Source organism: Eretmochelys imbricata, chromosome 1 (genome assembly GCF_965152235.1).
Source record: "Eretmochelys imbricata isolate rEreImb1 chromosome 1, rEreImb1.hap1, whole genome shotgun sequence".
Lineage (NCBI taxonomy): Eukaryota > Metazoa > Chordata > Testudines > Cheloniidae > Eretmochelys > Eretmochelys imbricata.
The window spans coordinates 350,142,114-350,160,159 of NC_135572.1; the positions used below are offsets into that span (position 1 = coordinate 350,142,114).

The 18,046-nt window shown below is 45.6% G+C and overlaps 1 long non-coding RNA gene across 2 annotated transcripts in view; it reads left to right on the plus strand.

Annotated features, from left to right (window-relative positions):
* Window positions 1-18,046, plus strand: part of LOC144276722 (uncharacterized) — a 48,771-nt gene that overhangs the window by 5,600 nt on the left and 25,125 nt on the right. For both annotated transcript variants that reach the window (XR_013348308.1, XR_013348305.1), the window contains exons 2-4: window positions 1,700-1,847; window positions 2,046-2,236; window positions 3,978-4,070. This is a non-coding gene — a long non-coding RNA (uncharacterized LOC144276722). The remainder of the gene's footprint in view (window positions 1-1,699; window positions 1,848-2,045; window positions 2,237-3,977; window positions 4,071-18,046) is intronic.

The following is an 18,046-nucleotide window of genomic DNA, read 5'->3' on the forward strand; positions in this document are numbered from 1 at the left end:
TTCCCAAAACAGGAGCCTAAAGTTAGGTTCATACTTAGGCACCTAAGTGACCTGATTTTCAAAGGTGTGAGCACCCAGCTACACCCGCTGAGTCAAATTGAGGATATGTTCATTGGTGTTTATGCAGCACTCAGATGCTACGATGGTAGGGTCACCTAAGTAAACAGAACATAAGGAAAAGCACTAGGTGCTGTAAAACAGCTCCTGTCTAAAGTGCAGTGGTAAAAAGCACAGCTTCTTATACACCAACATGCTTATCACACTTGTAAGTAAACTTCACACACCGCTTCCCCAATTCCGGGGCCACGAGTTGTTTAGTTAATTCCCTTTTATGAGGGCGAGAGACTGGAAGTCACTTAGCAGTGGCCATCTGTGTATTACTCAGGACTGCGTGTCAGGCGGCCCGACACGCAGCGTTCCCTGCATGTCACCCAAGGTGAGGGATGCCTCTATCAAACAGAAGGGAAAAAAGCCAGTTCTCTGTGGACTGCAGAGCCAGAGGGAATGGACAGGATCTGGCTGTAAAGAAAGATGCAGAGGGAGGAATACAAACAACAAAAGGCATTATGGGATATTCAGGAAGGAAAGAATCCTGTGATTTTGACCCAAAAGGCTTCCTGTCCATTGGTCAGCCAAATCCCACCATTTAAAAAATGGTACTACTAAAGGACCTAGCTAGAGATTGGTCTAGGTGGTGCTTTATCTGCAAGGAGGCTACATCCCTTTAGGATTTGCCATGCTGCTGCTCCAGAAATAAAGTTACCCTGCACAGGGTTCTTATCCTTCATCAGTTCATATACAACACTACAGCCGTTTTGTACTGCCGCAGCTAAGGCCCTGTATCTTGGAAATTCCATCTATCCATCCAGGGGATTATATAGCCTTCATCACTATAGCACTGAGTGCTTCCAAGATCAGGGCTAGAAGTACTTGGGCAGAGCTGTGCAGGGTCCAAAACTGGAGTAGCAGGGGGTGTTGCGGGTGAGGATATATGTGCATTGGCGGAGTTTGGGGAGTGGATGGGATACTTGCATAGCATCTCCACATAGCAAGCAAGGAACTAGCATGCACTAGACTAGAGTGAGTTGTGCTATCAGGAGAAACAAATGTACTTACTTTTTAAATTAAACAAGCACATTTGCATTTAAAAAGTAGCCTAAACCAGGCAAGAATCAAAAGGAAGAACATGTGTGGAATCTGAGAGAAAAACAAGGACCTCTTGTCAACCATAGACAGCAGGACCTGGAATTACAGTACACTACCACCATTTCCATTAGACATCTCCCTTTACTGGCTTTAGGAATTTAAAATTCAGCATGTGAAATTGGCTTTTGGCTGCAATGTCTCTACACAGGAGCGTTTCCGGTGTAGTTATTTTTGTGGGGGTTGGGGGGTGGGCAGTCATTTTGGTCTATTTTCACTTGGGGGGGGGGGGAATTCTATGCATGATTTTGGTGGATTTCAGATGCTTTTTAGTTACTATCAGATTCTACCAACATTACTCCCATTGAGTAATACCTTCCCCTTCAAATAGCCCCAATGAAATCGGCACAGTTAAGCATGGCAGATAAACCAGGGTTCCTAGCCCTGTTGGAGAGAGAGGGAATTGGAAATGCCTTTAAATAGCTCTCGGCCAGTAACCTTTTAGTTCTGATCTCCTCAGTAATAATCTCTCTCCTTCTTTCTCTTTTTATTTAAGGATGCTCTTGTCCTGTGGATTATTACTACAGTAAAATGCTCTGTGCCTGAGATTTTTTCAATCCCTATGGCAGCTCTGGACAACAATTCACGTTAAAATTAATGGGAACTGAATGTCAAATGCCCTTTTGAAGATCTTAGCAAAATCGGTAAGAGCTACTTGATTGCTCAGCACTTTTGATAATCAAGCCACTAATTTAAGTGCCTAATTATGGTCTTAGATGGCTTTGATCTAGGTGCCAAACTCCCACTGAATTTCAGTCCTCTGGGCTCCTTTAAAAACCGAGGCTTGTGTTTTCAAAGTCTTGGCCTATGTGTTTAATTCTCTTTTGTTTCTCTGCTGTTAGATACATGAGCGTCTGGCACCAAACCCCACATGTGTGTGTGCCCCAAGCCTTCTGGACGCATGAGTCAGGCTCTAAACATAGCAGCTGCTGGGCCTTGTGTCTCTGATGGGTCAACCCAAAGCCCCAGAGCAAAATGCTCTAGACTTTTGGAAGAACTTGGACTTGAATTTGGCAGTTTGGGCCCATTTTCGGTAAAATCTCTCCTATTAATATGCACTGTACAGAAATAAAGATTAACAATGATTTATTTTTGAGAACACTGGCTCCCAAAGGACATGACTCCTATTCTTATTCCCGAAGAAGCTTATGTCACATCCATGTTTCCTGGTCTGAAGTTTGGAGAGGAAACCAGATTCACTTCTCCATGATGTGGCACAAAAAGTGCAGCGTATAGACTGGGTGTGTCAGAGCAATCTGGTGATAATATGCAAGTTCTCACTGACTCAGAGAGGGACTTGACATATTTATCATTACAGTGTCTCTGGACTTAGCATGCATGCCAGATGATGTCAGTGTGTATTGAGAGTATTATGCAAAAGATGCCCAAAGCTTAATGGCTTGAATGGCCCATATCACACTCCAAAGAGAGCTACTTCCAGGCCAATGAGGAGAGTTACAAGAAAAATAGTGGGCATTCACTGGTAGCTACACTGGGATGTAACTACAGATTCAGCACACGGATCACTTGATCATTACCTGTTCTGTTCATTCCCTCTGAAGCACCTGGCATAGGCCACTGTCTGAAGACAGGACACTGGGCTAGATGGACCTTGGTCTGACCCAGTATGGCCGTTCTTATGTTGTTCTTATTGGGAATTACATCAGATGCTGTTATAAAATACTGTACCTAAAACCACTGTACTTTCCCCCTGGGACGCATAGGAAATGACTGAAAACAATATAATGAAGCTGAAGGAAAAGAAGGCAGGGTTTCAGTTTTTTAAAGTTGATGACAAAGGCATGATCAGAATACAGGCCAAGGAGCCAGGACCTGAGGTCTAGATTCAACAAGGTACTTAAGAGTGTGCTTAAAATTAAACACACACTTATGTACTACTGAAGTGTTAAGCAGCTGCTTAGCTGCTTGGCTGAACTGGTGCCCAAGGCCCAGCTCGTCAAAGCTATTTAGGTACTTAAAATCTTTTGAAAATCTGGGCCCAAATTCCTGAGCTCCAATAACAACTCACTGTGTGGCCTTGCAGAGTCACCTACCCTCTGTAGGACCCTCTGTAGGGCTTGCTGAGGTCAATGGGAGTTTTGCCACTGACCTCAATGAGAAGAGGATGGGGGTTGAGCGTGCCTCAGTTTCCTGTTCTATAAAAAGTGCATAACTTATCACCTAATGTTCATGAATAATAATCAAGGTGCTAAATGTTTTATATCTCAATAGTAATAAAGGTGTCTTTTGTTCCATTTCTGTAACAAATGAACCAGTGTTTCCAGTACATACATACATGTATGTATGGTTCAGTTTCTTTAAAAAAAAAAAATTTTAAAAAAAGCAGCCAGATCCTTTGGAAAACCAGAATTTGTCTGCCACCTCCTATGAGAATCTGGGACTTTCAAAAGCACAATGAGAGACTATGGCCATTTCATTGTCTTGGGACCTGTTTATGAAGCTATTTTCACTGCCAACAATTCGCTCTTGCTGGACTTTGGAAAAACCTGTGAAAAATCACAGATGGGAAAATTTTGTGGAGTAGGAGGTTTTGCGAACATTGGGAAATATTTGCATTAGGGTTTGCAAAACTAGTGGAAGTCCGCAAGGAAACCAGCACTCTGTATTAGCGAATCATACCCCATCCCACAAGCCAGGCTGGTACAAGTGGGTGGCATGTACAGGAGATATAAACTGTCTCCTCTTAGATTCTCTCTCTTTCCCTGCCAAACCTTCATGTTTCTCTGTCTTGTTTGTTTCTCCAACCTTCACAGATTTTAAGGCCAGAAGGGACTGTTAGATCATCCAGTCTATCCTCATCCATCACACAGGCCAGAGAAATTCACCCAGTGATTCCTACAGTGGAGGTAATGGTTTTGTCATCTTCTCCATTTTTAACGCTGTATTTCCACGGGATTTCTCTCTCTTTCCTACCCCTTGCCTTTCCCCTCTCAGCCTTTGTTCTTTTTAGCCCACGCTCTATTAAATACATGTTGAACCCATTAACTTTCGAAATACAGTCAAACCCACCCGGTTTAAGTTGGCACAAAATCAGGCAATTTCATGGAGTTTAAAGCCAGAAGAGACTATAGATCATCCAGTCTGACCTCCTGTATATCACAGGCCACTCAACTTACCTAAAAAGAAAAGGAGTACTTGTGGCACCTTAGAAACTAACAAATTTATTTGAGCATAAAGTGATGAAGTGAGCTGTAGCTCACGAAAGCTTATGCTCAAATAAATTTGTTAGTCTCTAAGGTGCCACAAGTCCTCCTGTTCTTTTTGCAGATACAGACTAACACGGCTGCTACTCGGAAACCTGTCAACTTACCTAGTTACCCCTGTGTTGAGCCCAATAACTGCGGTTAGACTAAAGCATTTCAGTCCTCAGGAGCCTGAATTGTTGTGTGCCACGAAGAGAGAACATACAGACCAATAGTGTCAGTTATTTAAAGGGGATGACAAAATTCTAATTAGACAGGCCAAAAAAGAATCTGAAGAGCAACTAGGAAAAGACACAAAAATTAACAGCAATTTTTTTAAAAGTACATCAGAAGCAGGAAGACTGCCAGGCAATCAGTGGGGCCGTTGGACAATTGAGATGTTAAAAGAGCGTTCAAGAAAGGCAAGGCTGTTGAAGCAAAGCAAAATCAATGAATTCTTTGTATCCGTCTTCACTGCAGAGGATGTGAGGGAGAATCCCACACTTGAGCCATTCATTTTGGGTGACAAATCAAAGGCGTCAGAGGAGGTTTTGAAATAAATTGATAAATGAAACAGTAAAATCACCAGGACCAGCTGGTGTTCACCAAGAGTTCTGCAGAAACTCAAATATGAAATTGCAAAACTAACTGTGGTATGTAACCTATCGCTTAAATCAGCCCCTGTACCATGAGATTAATAAGACTGGGACTGTTCAGCTTAGAAAAGAGATAACTGGGGAGGAGGGGCATGATAGATGTCTATAAAATCACGAATGGTACAAAGAAAGTGAATAGGGAAATGTTATTTACCTTTTCTCATAACACAAGAACCAGGGGTCACCCAATGAAATTAATAGGCAGCAGGTTTAAAACAAACTTAAGGAAGTACGTCTTCATACAACACAGAGTCAACGCGTGGAACTCCTTGCCAGAGGATGTTGTGAAGGCCAACAGTATAACTGGGTTAAAAAAGAATTAGATAAATTCATGGAGGATAGGTCCATCAATGGCTATTAGCCAGGATGATTAGGGATGCAACCCAATGCTCTGGGTGTCCCTAAACCTCTGACTGTCAGAAGCAGAGACTGGATAACAGGGAATGGAGCTTGATAATTGCCCCGTTGTGTTCATTTCCTCTGAAGCATCTGGCGGAAGACAGGATACTGGGCTAGATGGACCATTGGTCTGATCCAGTATGGCCGGTCTTATGAGATTCCACCAATGCCAGAGGCCCCTGCAGGGGCAGGGAATTGATTAAGTCAGATATGCTCAAATGATTCTAGCAAACTACCTGCTCCCCACACAATAGAGGAAGGTGAAAAAACCTCAAGATCTCTGTCAATCTGACCCCTTCCTGACAGAATTCCTTCCTGACCCCACATCTGGCAGAATTTTCCAAGACCTAATACAAACTATTTTAAAATAAATACTACAACAGAGCATATAGTTGAGCCTGACAGAGCCCAGCCACAAATTCAGAGTAAAATTGTGTTCTCCTGCCAGGGGTCTCTGGAGAGGAGTGCTGTCACTTGATAGGTCACTATAGATCAGCACGACCATTTAACTACCCCTGATTTTTAAAGTCAGTAAATAGATTGGTATACAAGGAATATTTCCAAGTCTACAATACTTTAGGGTCTCTTTTCATGGTGCTGCAGTCCAGCCATCGCAATGCTACAAAGTGTGAGAGAGTGCACAGGTGAAAGCCAGGTGCAAAGATCATGAGCCAAATCCTTGGTTATGGCCAAAATGCACATAGTGGGTGCTGTGCAAAGCTAGCCTAAACCTCCCCTTGGTCCTGACCCTGGTGCTCTGTGCATGTCATCCCCTGTGTACTGTGATACAGTAGCTCAAGGGATGCACTAGTCTTTAACTGCCACAAAGGCCTGAAAACCATGCTCCCCCTTCACAGCCATGCCTCCTTCCGCCACTCTGTGGTGGCTGAGCAAAGGCAGACAAGCCTCTGATTTGGATCTATGCCCTTGCACTGGTGTGATCTTCCTTGGGCCAGGCTATGCTGGACTCTGGGAGTCACTCTATGGATTTCAGTGGGACTACCGGAGGATGAAGGTGCTATACTCAGTGAGTGAGGGTGACCGATTTGGGGCCCTGAGAGAGCCAAAGAAGGACATTATGCTGAAACGTACGATTGCAGCACCAAAGCACTTGCTGTTCCAGTTTTGTAACACACATCAGGTTGAATGACAAATCTGACCAAGCGAAACTCCTTCCTTCCCCATTAAAAAAAAAAAATTCTACCCATTATGAGAAATGAGACACTCAAATGGCAGCCGAGCAGTTGGCCCACTGCTGAGCAATACATTCAGAGTCAAACTTTAGCCTTCCTTAAAGCTGCTGCCGCTGGAGCAGTTTGCTGGAGTCCGATTTATTGGGCTCGGAGGCAGAGCAACTTCTGCTGCTAAAGGAAGTCCCTGTGCACCGGAGAGGAGTCGTTGCCATAACAGTACAAGCAGCTTGGTTCAAACACTGCCCTGGGAAGCTTGTCCTCCAATTTCTAAATAGTCCAAATCTGCCACTTCATTGCTGAGAAACAGGGAAAAGTCACTAACTGCACAGGACCCACAAAAACTGGGATGTGAATTTTTCCTACCAACTCTATGAGCAGCGGCTAAGCACTGCTACTCTCCAGGGGATGGCTTAGGGGTCTAAGAATCAGGCTTGGAGCATCTAATCTCATTGGGAACTGCCTGTTCTGTTCCTGGCAAGAGCAGCTCAGCCCTACATCATTCAGTGATAGAGAAGTTGAGCTCCCTACAGTTTATTCTTTATTTATTCTTAGATTCTTATTCTGGGCGTAGTTTTCAGATGAGAAGCTCAAAATCAGGGGCCTTGCCTGTACATTAAATTCAACTGTCTATTTTGTAAGCCTGGGAGTTCGCACCAGTGTCTGGGTAAAATATTTAACACTGAGGACTAAATACCAGAGTATTTTTTCCAGCATGAGGGTTTGTTTAGTAATACAAAAAGAACAGGAGTACTTGTGGCACCTTAGAGACTAACAAATTTATTTGAGCATAAGCTTTCGTGAGCTACAGCTCACTTCATCGGATGCATCACGAAAGCTTATGCTCAAATAAATTTGTTAGTCTCTAAGGTGCCACAAGTCCTCCTTTTCTTTTTGCGGATACAGACTAACATGGCTGCTACTCTGAAACCTTTAGTAATACAGGCTTTCCTAGTGCCCTGCAGTAGAAGCCAGTGCACAAGATTCAGGAATAATAGTCGTTTCCAATCACACAAAAGTTGACATCTGCAGGGCACTTTAGAGACAAACTCAATGGGTGAAATCCTGGCCCTATGGAAGTCAATGGGAGTTCTGCCACTGGGGCCAAGATTTCACCCTATGACCTCAAAACTCTCCTGCAAGAAGGCAGGTAGTTATTATTATCCCTGTTTTAGAGAGGGGAAACAGACATGGAGAGATTTAAGCCAACATTTTCAAGACTGGGAGTCTGAAATGGGCATCTTCATCCACATTTTAGGCCCCAAACTACAGGGGCCCAATTTGCAGAGATCCCAGTGATATCATGCTCCTGGCCAGATGTCCATGGGAGCTGGAGGGCTCAAAGTCAGGCCATTTATTTAGGTGCTTAACTTGAGGCACCTCTATTGGAAAATGAGGGGTTTAGTGAGTTGTCCAAGGCCACAAAGCAAACCAGCACCAGGCGAAAACCTCAGGAGTTGCTGGGTCTCTGCACTTTGCTAAACCCACTAGAGTATTTAGAGGCATCTTTCCATTTAAGAAACATGATTGTCGAAGGTTGTGAAGAGAATATGTATTTGTCATTGCTCTAAAATGACTCAGTCTGAGGTACTCAACCACTGCTCTATGGAAGCCTTCCAGATAGCAGGCTTATGAACCACAGATTTAACCCATTGACTACTGGTCCTCCAAGCTGCCATAATTCCATAGAAATCAGTGGTATGCTGGCACATCACTGGCCCATTTGGCCATCTGACAAATGTGTTTCACTGGATAGAATGAGCCCCTGGCACCAGTTAAGTCGTTTAAAAGTACACACTGAGTCTTGTCTCAATTTCTGTGGAAAAAAGTCTTAAATGATGGAGGGTCAGCTGCAGCATCCATCTGAAACCAGCATTTAGAGTATTAGAACAGGACCATTTCTCAACACCAAAAGGCCTCTAGGAAGCGTATGGAAGAGGCTTAAGCAATGTACTCTGAAAGTTCCTGCATGCACAAATCTAACACTAGACAAAACCAAAGCACGTGAGGCCATATAGCAAACTGCTACGTCATGAAGTAACGGACTGTGTCTCTCTAACCTGCAAGCATAGTTCTTTAGTGTCACATGCGTAGAAAGTAAAGATGGGACCTCAGCATGTTTCAAGCTGGGGAATTTGATCCAGTCCTTTATAGAAATAGAAGCTGGATGCAAAGTTCAAGTCTGGATCCAAACATCAATATTCAGGAGGCATTCAACTCAATCTCTGATATACATGGTCTTACACCTGTGGTTCTCAGGCACCTGTAGCTGTACCAGCATGGATTGGGCCTTCAAGATTTTGTAACTAGATTCTATTCCCAGGTCTCCCATGTGACCTTAGCTAGGGCCTTAGCTACACTTGCACGTTATACCGCAATAAAGCCGGCCAGAGCGCTCTAACTCACTCCCCGTCCACACTGGCAAGGCACGTAGAGCGCTCTGACTCCCTGGCTAGAACGCTGCTGATACTCCACTTCCCCCAGAGGAATAAGGTTTGCTGCGGATTGGGTGAGACACTACAGCGTCAGTGTGAACGAGGAGTTACGTTACAGCGCTCTGATTGCCCTCCAGAAAGGTCCCAGAATCCCATTAACTGAAGCGGCCTCTCTTGTCTTTGTGGTGAACTCCCGGCAGGAATGTGGAAGTTGCCTTTTCAAAGCTCCGTTGGGAGTGCCAGCTGCTTATCAGCTCCGAGAAAAAAAAACAAACAGCTAATGTTTGCTTTGAGTGAGTGAGAAAGAGGCCGGGGAGGAGAGTCTGTACTTACAAGACGGCGTGCTGACACACTCTCAGCACCCCAAAACCCCACTCTCTCTCCCCCCCACATACACACAACACACTCCACCCACCCCCTCCCCATTTGAAAAGCACGTTGCAGCCACTTGAACGGGGGGAGGACAGTTGTCCATAATGCACTGCTGCCAATGCCACTGCAAGTGCTGCAAATGTGGCCACGCCAGCGTGCTTTCAGCTGTCAGTGTGGAGAGACTGCAGCGCTTTCCCTACTGCACTGTACGAAGGCGAGTTTAACCGAAAGCGCTCTACATCTGCAAGCGTAGCCAAGCCCTCGGTCACTTAATCACTATTAGATTTGCATCTTCTTTACTGGAACAATGGGAACAATAATCCTTTACCTCACAAGGGTATATATGGAGAATTAGAGTTTGTAAAGCAATCTGAGATCTCAGATTGCAGGTGTGATGATCCAGATTCACAGGAGGTGAAAATGACCACTCAAGTCAAGGGTGCAACTCAGACTTACATCAGCTAGGAACCTGGCCCTTTAAGAGCAGGGTATTGTTATTAGTCATGCACTTTTAATAACAGGGCCCCAATGGCTTCTTTTAGGGTCAGATTCTTGCACCTTTAAACTCAGTCTAACTAAGAACCTGATCCACAGCCCATTGAAGTTAGTGGCCTACAGATCAAGCCCTACTACCTCACACTGTTGTTAGTCCCATTCATTTTAATGGGGCTAATTGTGCTACTCCGCCTGAGAAAGGGGGGCAGAATCTCACCCTTAGAACTCTAGTTACTCCATTATCCAATGGTCCTCACTGGTAGGAACCATTTTCTGCTCTCTCATTTACATTTACCTTTCATTCAGCTCAGGTTCCATCGCCACAGTTATCCCATCACTGCCACGTGGGAAAGCTGAGGCTGTCTTTTCAACCCAGCCACTTCCTTGGGCCTAATTTATCCGGTGATGTCACAAGCCAATGGCAGTGACAGCCCCACTGCTACCATGGGAACTAATAGTGACCCCCTATATGAACACAACTTGGGGACTTCATGGAGTAGCAGAGTTAGAGAGGCAGGAGCTTCTCTTTAGACTAAAACCACTTCAATAATCAACAAAGATGCAAAAGGAAATAGATATTTTTAGTCAAATCAGCTGTGGTTTAAAGTTTGCCTGCAAGCAGCTGGTTTAAGCAATGAAGCAAACAAAAGAGGAAGAAAAAGTGGCGTTTGTTATTATTATTGATTGGTGATGCTGGGCTTTTAGGCAGCACAGTACCTCGAACCAATTGCAGGTCTAGAAACCAGGAACTCCCGAGTTCTAACTCCAGCATCACCTCTGGCTGTGTGTGCATAACCTTGGGCAAGTTACTTAAACTCTCTGGGCCCAAATTTCCATTGAAATGGTGAGATTACACCCGAGGGTGTAAATTACACAAGCTGCAACACACTAACGAATCAGATGTGTGCCTCAGTTTCACCACTCATAAAATGGGGGTAATACTTAGCTAATGGAATCACTCAGTTAAAATCAGTGTTTGCACAAAGCTTTGAAATACAAAGCACTGTGTAAGTGCTAATGATTACAAAGCTGCTATGCTGATGGGACTTTAGAACAGTGTGTAATTCTACAATATGCCTAGGCATACAGTGGGTGCACTGAGAATTCCTATAATTTTGAAGGATCAGACTAAACTCTTTATTCCTAGATTTTAAGGCCAGAAGGGACTGTTTTGATCAACTGTTCTGACTTGCATAATGCAAGCCATAGATCTCACCCCAGTGATTCCTGCCTGGAGCCCATCACTTCTGATTGAAGTCTGGTTCAGTCTAAACTTAACTGGCTCTCTCCAAGGGATAGTCCCTAACTCTGTAATGGTGACATCTGCTAGAAATGACAGAATCTTCCAAAACAGCAGAGTGTTCTTAAGGGCAGACTGTCAGAGGGGAACACGAGTCCAAATAATCAAAGATCATACATAGCACCTTGTGTCTCTGAATTGGCTGTAATCATCCTGTGCCATTTCATTCTCCAAAATGCTGGCTCATTTAGGGAGGCAAAGTTAATCATTTCTCACCATTTGCATTTCAAAACAAAGTAGGTGCTGTCAAGAGATTGCTGATCCCCTGGCAACCTCCCTGGTTACTTCCCAGCCCCTTGTATGTATATAGGGAAAGGACTGGTACCACATTAACAATGCCAGAGCCTGAACTCCTGGGCTTACCCCCCAGAACAGATACAGCCCAGGCAGCAGCAGGGTTGGCTTCCCCCACCCCAGTCCACCAATGTGCCTCAGCCCTGACCCGGAGGCACCACTTCCAGACATGAAAGGGGAGGTCCGATTCAATCCTTGGCCTCTCTTTTAGTGCCAGCTGTGAGCTGTGTTCACTGGGAACTGGACTGAGACAGAGAGTTCATTTTACAAGGATTCCTGACAGTCCTCAACCTTCCTAGTCTCACCAACGGCTCTTGTCATGCTGTGTTCTCCAGCAGGTAACATTCATGAATTACGCCTCACAACAGCATAGAGTTACTATTCCTTTTCAGATGGGCAGGTATGAGGCCAGGCCCCCCACCACACACACACACACCAGACATAAGGGCCAATGATGTGGGGAAGAGGGGAGAGGAGGTGTGGGAGCGGGACCCTGGGGAAGGGGCAGTGTGAGGGCAGGACCTCAGAAAGAAAGGGTGGAGCCCGGGGCAGGGCCACAGTTCAAGCACCTGTGGCCCCCCTCCCCCATTTTTAGGGAACTTCTGCTGCTCCTGTATGAGGCACAGATGGATGAGGTACAGAGAAGTGAACCAACTTGCCCAAGTCCATAGAGCAAGTGAATATCAGAGCTGGGCATAAAATCCAAGAGTCCTGACTGTCAGAACTGCTTGATCATACTCTTGCTCTCCTTATCAGGTGCAATGACTTTTGGATACTACTGGCTAGGGCTAGATGGATCAATAAGCTAGAGATGAAAAGCTCCGTATGCCAGTATCTCTCATGCAATTGAGATCCCAACCAACTTCTTTTAGAAGTGGAGATGAGATTGAATCTAGGTGCCACTGGATGTTAACATAGCTATTTCCAATTGAAGTCTGCCATATGTAATCTTTCAGAACCTCAGTTGTTTTTAATCAGCTTTCCTAGCCAATTTCTGGGGAAGAAACCAGATAAGACTAATCACTGGAATGCAGAAGTTGAATAATAATGTTACCCCCACCAGCAGCTGCTTGAATTTTCCTTACTACAGGGCAGGGATTTAAAGTAAAGTAATTTAAACTCTTAACACGAACAAGCTGTTTTTAATTTGTGTATTTCATTTAATTAATTTACTCCATTCACTAAGGGGAGAGCTGGCTGGAAAATGGGGAGAAAACTGTACAAAAATATTTATACTATTTTATTTCCACTTTTCACATTTTCCAACTAAATAATGTTAACAAGAAATTTCTCTGAAATTATGAGGCAAGATAAACAATATTTAGTGCTTCGTGTTAACATATTTTCCCAAAGGCGTTCCCCATCCCACAATGACATACTTAATAGCTATTTGGAAAAAAAAATCATTTGGATGTTTACCTGCTATGGTCTGGGGTTTATTATGTAACAGTGAGTCAGAACCCTGAGTACTTTGAAACTTCAGATGTTAGTGTGTTGCACATTACTTGGCATTTCAAAGCAAGAGTGGAGATAGAACTCCCGTTCCCTTGCTCCAAAAGAAAAGGCCCCTGTCACTTGAGCTAAAGATGTGTCCTTTTTAGAAGATTAGCAGTATCGGGTCTATAACATGCAGTTGAGCAGAGCGGATTCCATAACATATATAGCAGTGGTACATCCATATGCTGCTCCGTTCATTACAATATTTACTGATATACTGTTAAGATGGACTGGGAAAATTCACACCATTTTTATTGCTATGGTTCCAGTCTTGCTGACTATAAAACTGAACAAGTAAATCATAGAATGGGAAGGGACCTCGAGAGGTCATCTAGTCCAGTCCTCTGCACCCATGGCAGGACTAAGTATTATCTGACCATCCCTAATGGATGTTTGTCCAACTTGCTCTTAAAAATCCCCAAGGATGGAGATTCCAACACCTCCCTAAGCAATTTATTCCAGGGCTTAACCACTCTGACAGTCAGGAAGTTTTTCCTAATGCCCAACCTAAACCGCCCATGATGCAAATTAAGCCCATTGCTTCTTGTCCGTCCTCAGAGGTTAAGGAGAACAATTTTTCTCCCTCCCCCTTGTAGAAACCTTTTATGTACTTGAAAACTGTTACCGTGTCCCCTCTCAGTCTTCTCTTCTCCAGACTGAAAAAATTGGGTTTGTTTAATCTTCCCTCATAGGTCATGTTTTCTAGACCTTTAAACATTTTTGTTGCTCTTCTCTGGACTTTCTCCAATTTGTCCACATCTTTCCTGAAATGTGGTGCCCAGAACTGGACACAATACTCCAGTTAATGCCTAATCAGCGCGGAGTAGAGCGGAAGAATTACTTCCTGTGTCTTGCTTACAATACTCCTGCTAATACAGCCCAGAATGATCTTTGCTTTTTTTGCATCCTATTTAGTTTGTGATCCACTGTGACCCCCAGATCCCTTGCTGCAGTACTCCTTCCTAGGCAGTCATTTCCCATTTTGTATGTGTGCAACTGATTGTTCCTTCCTAACTGGAGTACTTTGCATTTGTCCTTATTGAATTTCACCCTATTTACTTCAGACCATTTCTCCAGTTTGTCTAGATCATTTTGAATGTTAATGCTATTCTCCAAAGCACATGCATTGCTATATCATGCATTGATACACTTGATCTTCCCCATCCCTCAAAACAAAACCTTAGATTCCAGAGGGTACAGCACAGTCTGCACCTTCATTTCCATAAAAGCTGAGGTCACAATTGCTGTTTACTAGTTTTGGTCTCATGGCTTTGCTCCCATGGATGCCACCGCAAGAGGAACCGTTTCACATTTCACAGTCTTGCGATTTGCCTGGAACGCTTGCTGACTCAAAACAACTGTTACAGAAGAGTCTGAGTCAACAGGAGATCTGAAGGTCCTTATACAGTGTCCCATTCAATGTCTGCTGGCAATTCCCTAATAAACAATTCCCAGAGTCATAACCATGGCAGGACATTCCTTAGCTTGATCAGTGTGATGATCAGTTCTAGGGCAAAGATTTTCCAAGGCACCTAAGAGACAGGAGTTGGGCATTTAACTTCCACTGAGAGCCAGTGGGGGTTTGCTGCCTATCTCCTTTAGGCACCTTGGAAAATCTCAGCCCTCTATGCCATAGAGATTTTACTGAGGAAAACATGGAGCATTTCCTGCTAACATATAGCTAGGACTTTGGCTGAGCGCAGACTTTCTATGCAGAGCTGCACTCTACATGGCAGCAGGGTGGAGAGTGTTGTTCAGATTGACACCTGAGCCACACTGGATGTTCTACAAGTTCAGCTTCAGCAGACGCGACGCTGTGATATCATCCCAACACCACTGTTCCAACATTACCCCCAAGGGCCCATGCCCAGAGTTTGGATGGCAGGGTAGAGATGTCAGCTTTCCCCCTGCTCTTGCTGCCAGGACTCTGGGGGTGGCCTCCTGGAACATGGGCTTGTGTCATGCCACTAACAGTGCAGCTCAGGGTGGGTTCATTGAACTTAATGACTACAGCCAGACCCCATTCTCTTCTCTGGGGTCCCCTAGCCCCTGTGTGAAAGCTGATCTCAGCAAGGACGTTTGTCTTCATATGTGAGAAGGAGAGGCTCACATATGGTGTAGCCAGGACTCTTGCAGGGGCTGTCATACATGCATCTGAGTCACATATGGTGCATACATGCCACAGAGTTTGCAAAAAAAAATGGAGTAAGGCTAGCAGAGGCTGAGGTCTCATTTGCCAGGACTCACACATTATAAAGGCTCGTGTGCTACTCCTGGGGGAATTCTGCACCACTGCGCAATGCAGAATTTTGCAGAATTCCCTGTTTCCCCTGCAGAATTTCTGGCCATCAGTAGGGGGCTGCTGGACTCTGCAGAGCCCAGCTCGCAGTGAGCAGAGCACCCAGCCTGGTAGAGCTGGAGACTGTACACTCTTTGATCCTCATTCTCCTGGGACGGGACAGAGCCTAGGAGACCCAGCTCTGGCAAAGGGTGAGGAAGGGCAGGGCCTCATCACACCATATCCTCCCCTCCCCCAGGACAGTAAAGAAGTTGGGAGGAGTAAAGGCTTGGGAAGGGGTGTCTGGGCCAGGGGCTGCCCCGTGTTTGGGCTCTGTGGGAAAGGGGGTGCTGGTGTCTGCCCCGCGGCTGGGCTCTGTGGGGCGGGGGTTGCTGGTGTCTGAATGGGGGCTGCCCCATGGCTGGGCTCTGTGGGGAAGAGAAGGACTGATGCCTGGGCTGGCGGCTGCCCCACAGGACTCTGTGGGGAGGGGAATGCTGGTGTCTGCAGGGTGCCCCGCAGCATTATCCATCCAGCCCTCAGGAGGACCCTGCAATAACAAATTAGCACATGCTTAAGATTCAGGGAGTCGTGTGAAACAGATTTCCATTTCAGCATATCGAACACTTATGCAAAGGAGCACCAAGTAAACAGTAGTAGTTCTAACAATCAGAAATCTCTCTACTGCATCCTCTAAACTTAAGCACAGCCAAGATCATGGAAAATTTTCGCTAGCATCAAACCCAAGACTGAAAGGAGGGACACCTTAAAGGAATGCTTTATCTCCGATGGTATGGTAGTCTTTTCTACAATGAATTTTGCACTGTTGCAAAGTGCTGACCTGACATCCTCGACTCATCTCCAGAATTAGACCCGCCCGGCAGCAGCAGAGCCAGCTTCCCCCATGCTGTCCCCTCCTGATGCATGTCTGCCCCCTGCCCCAGTGGGAGCACCTCCAGAGGGGAGAGGATAATCAGCCTCCACAGCCCAGACCAGTCCTTGACTCTTCTGACAAGGCTGCCAACTAGTGTCATGCTTTGTCTGAGGAACTGGCCGGACGGGCAACTCGTTTCACATAGGCCTCTGTCATGCAGAATGACTGTCTGTCACTACCCGCACCAGCCTGGATTCAAACGGGCAACCAAGAGATTAAAACTATTAGTTATAACTTTTGCTTATACCAGATGCAGGAAGTTAGGAAGCCACAGCAGCATCAGCTATGCAGGGTCAGCATGAAAACATCAGGGCTGATGTACTCTTTACTCTCCCAGGTTTTGTTGGTGCCCAGCAACAGCTGCAATTCAGCAATCAGCGGTCAGCTATTGAAGCAGCTACACCCTCGCTGACAGCTTATTTCAGATACAGTACTTATATGGCCCCCCGTTACCCTAGTATCTGACTGTCTCACCATCTTCAATGAACATATCCTCACAACACCCCTGAAAGGCAATGCAATGCCATTATCCCCATTGCCCAAATGGGCAACTGGGGCCCACAGAAGCTAAGTGACTTGCCCAAGGCCGCACAGAAAGTCTGTGACAGAGGAGGGAATTAAACCCAGCTCTCCCGAGTGGCAAGTTAGTGCTCTAACCACTTGGCAATCCTTCCTCGAAGCACAGAAAATGGCAAGCCAGCATTTGCACCAACTGAACTAATCAGGCCTTACCCATGCTTCAAACAGAGGTAAAGCCCTGATGACTTCAGCCAAAGCAAATCCTCACTTTCCTGAATGGGGGCTATTTCCAAGCCCTGAAAATGCCATTTTGGATGTACTTTGCAACACTCGAAGGACAGCAGCAGTTTAGAAGAAAGTCACTGCTGAAGCCTGGAAGCTTGAAAAATCTATATGTTTTCTCCCTCAAGTGCTCAGCAAAACATTAATGCACCAGGGAGTTCATTCTCCTCTTGTTTACCACCCACAGCTGTTCCCAAGGTTTCCTGGAAATCAGTTTTCAAGCAGACAAGGCAGGGAAGCAGCAACAATAACTGTTCATGACCCTTTCACATGTCCAGGGAGGAGAAGAGCTTTATCAGAGCTATTAACAGAGCTGGGGGTGGGACGGAGAGGAGAGCCCAACATCATTTCCTCCCGTGTTGCACATGTGAAGAGGGCATGCACAGCCAGTGCTGTGGTTGGAGTGCTCACATGGCCGAGGGGGAGGAGAGCTCCCCAAGCAGCCCCGGCTGTTTACCTACATACTTAAAACGATTGTATTTCTTGGGATGCAGAGGCAGGGTCCTGCCAGGCGCCAAGCAGAGGAACTTTCCCAGAACTGTGAGGCTTTCACCTGCCTCGCCGCTGCAAAAATCCCCCGTTAAAGGCTCACTCCAGTTCCAGTTTGATAAACAAGTTTACAACAAGTTACCCAGGGTGTGGGGAGGCACTAAGAAAAGGGTGGGTTTCACATTTCAGCTGCTGAATGGCCACTCCAGTGGTATATAGGAATTAACCCCTTCAGTGCTGCCTCCAGGGCCGCTGCAGCCTGGATAGGGCCCTGTACCCAGGGAGCTGGCCCCACACTCACCTTTAAAGACTTGGCATATGCCAAGGGTCAGAGGTCACCTGAGCAGAACATACCTGACCCTGGTTTTTATCAGGGGATTGATTTTTGAAGCTCTGCGTTGCAGTATTCATTAGTAACGGGACAGGCCATATGGGGTTATAGTTTGGGCGAGCCCCAAGTCTGGGCTCTCCACATGGCTGAGGCGCGGTGAGGCCGTCAG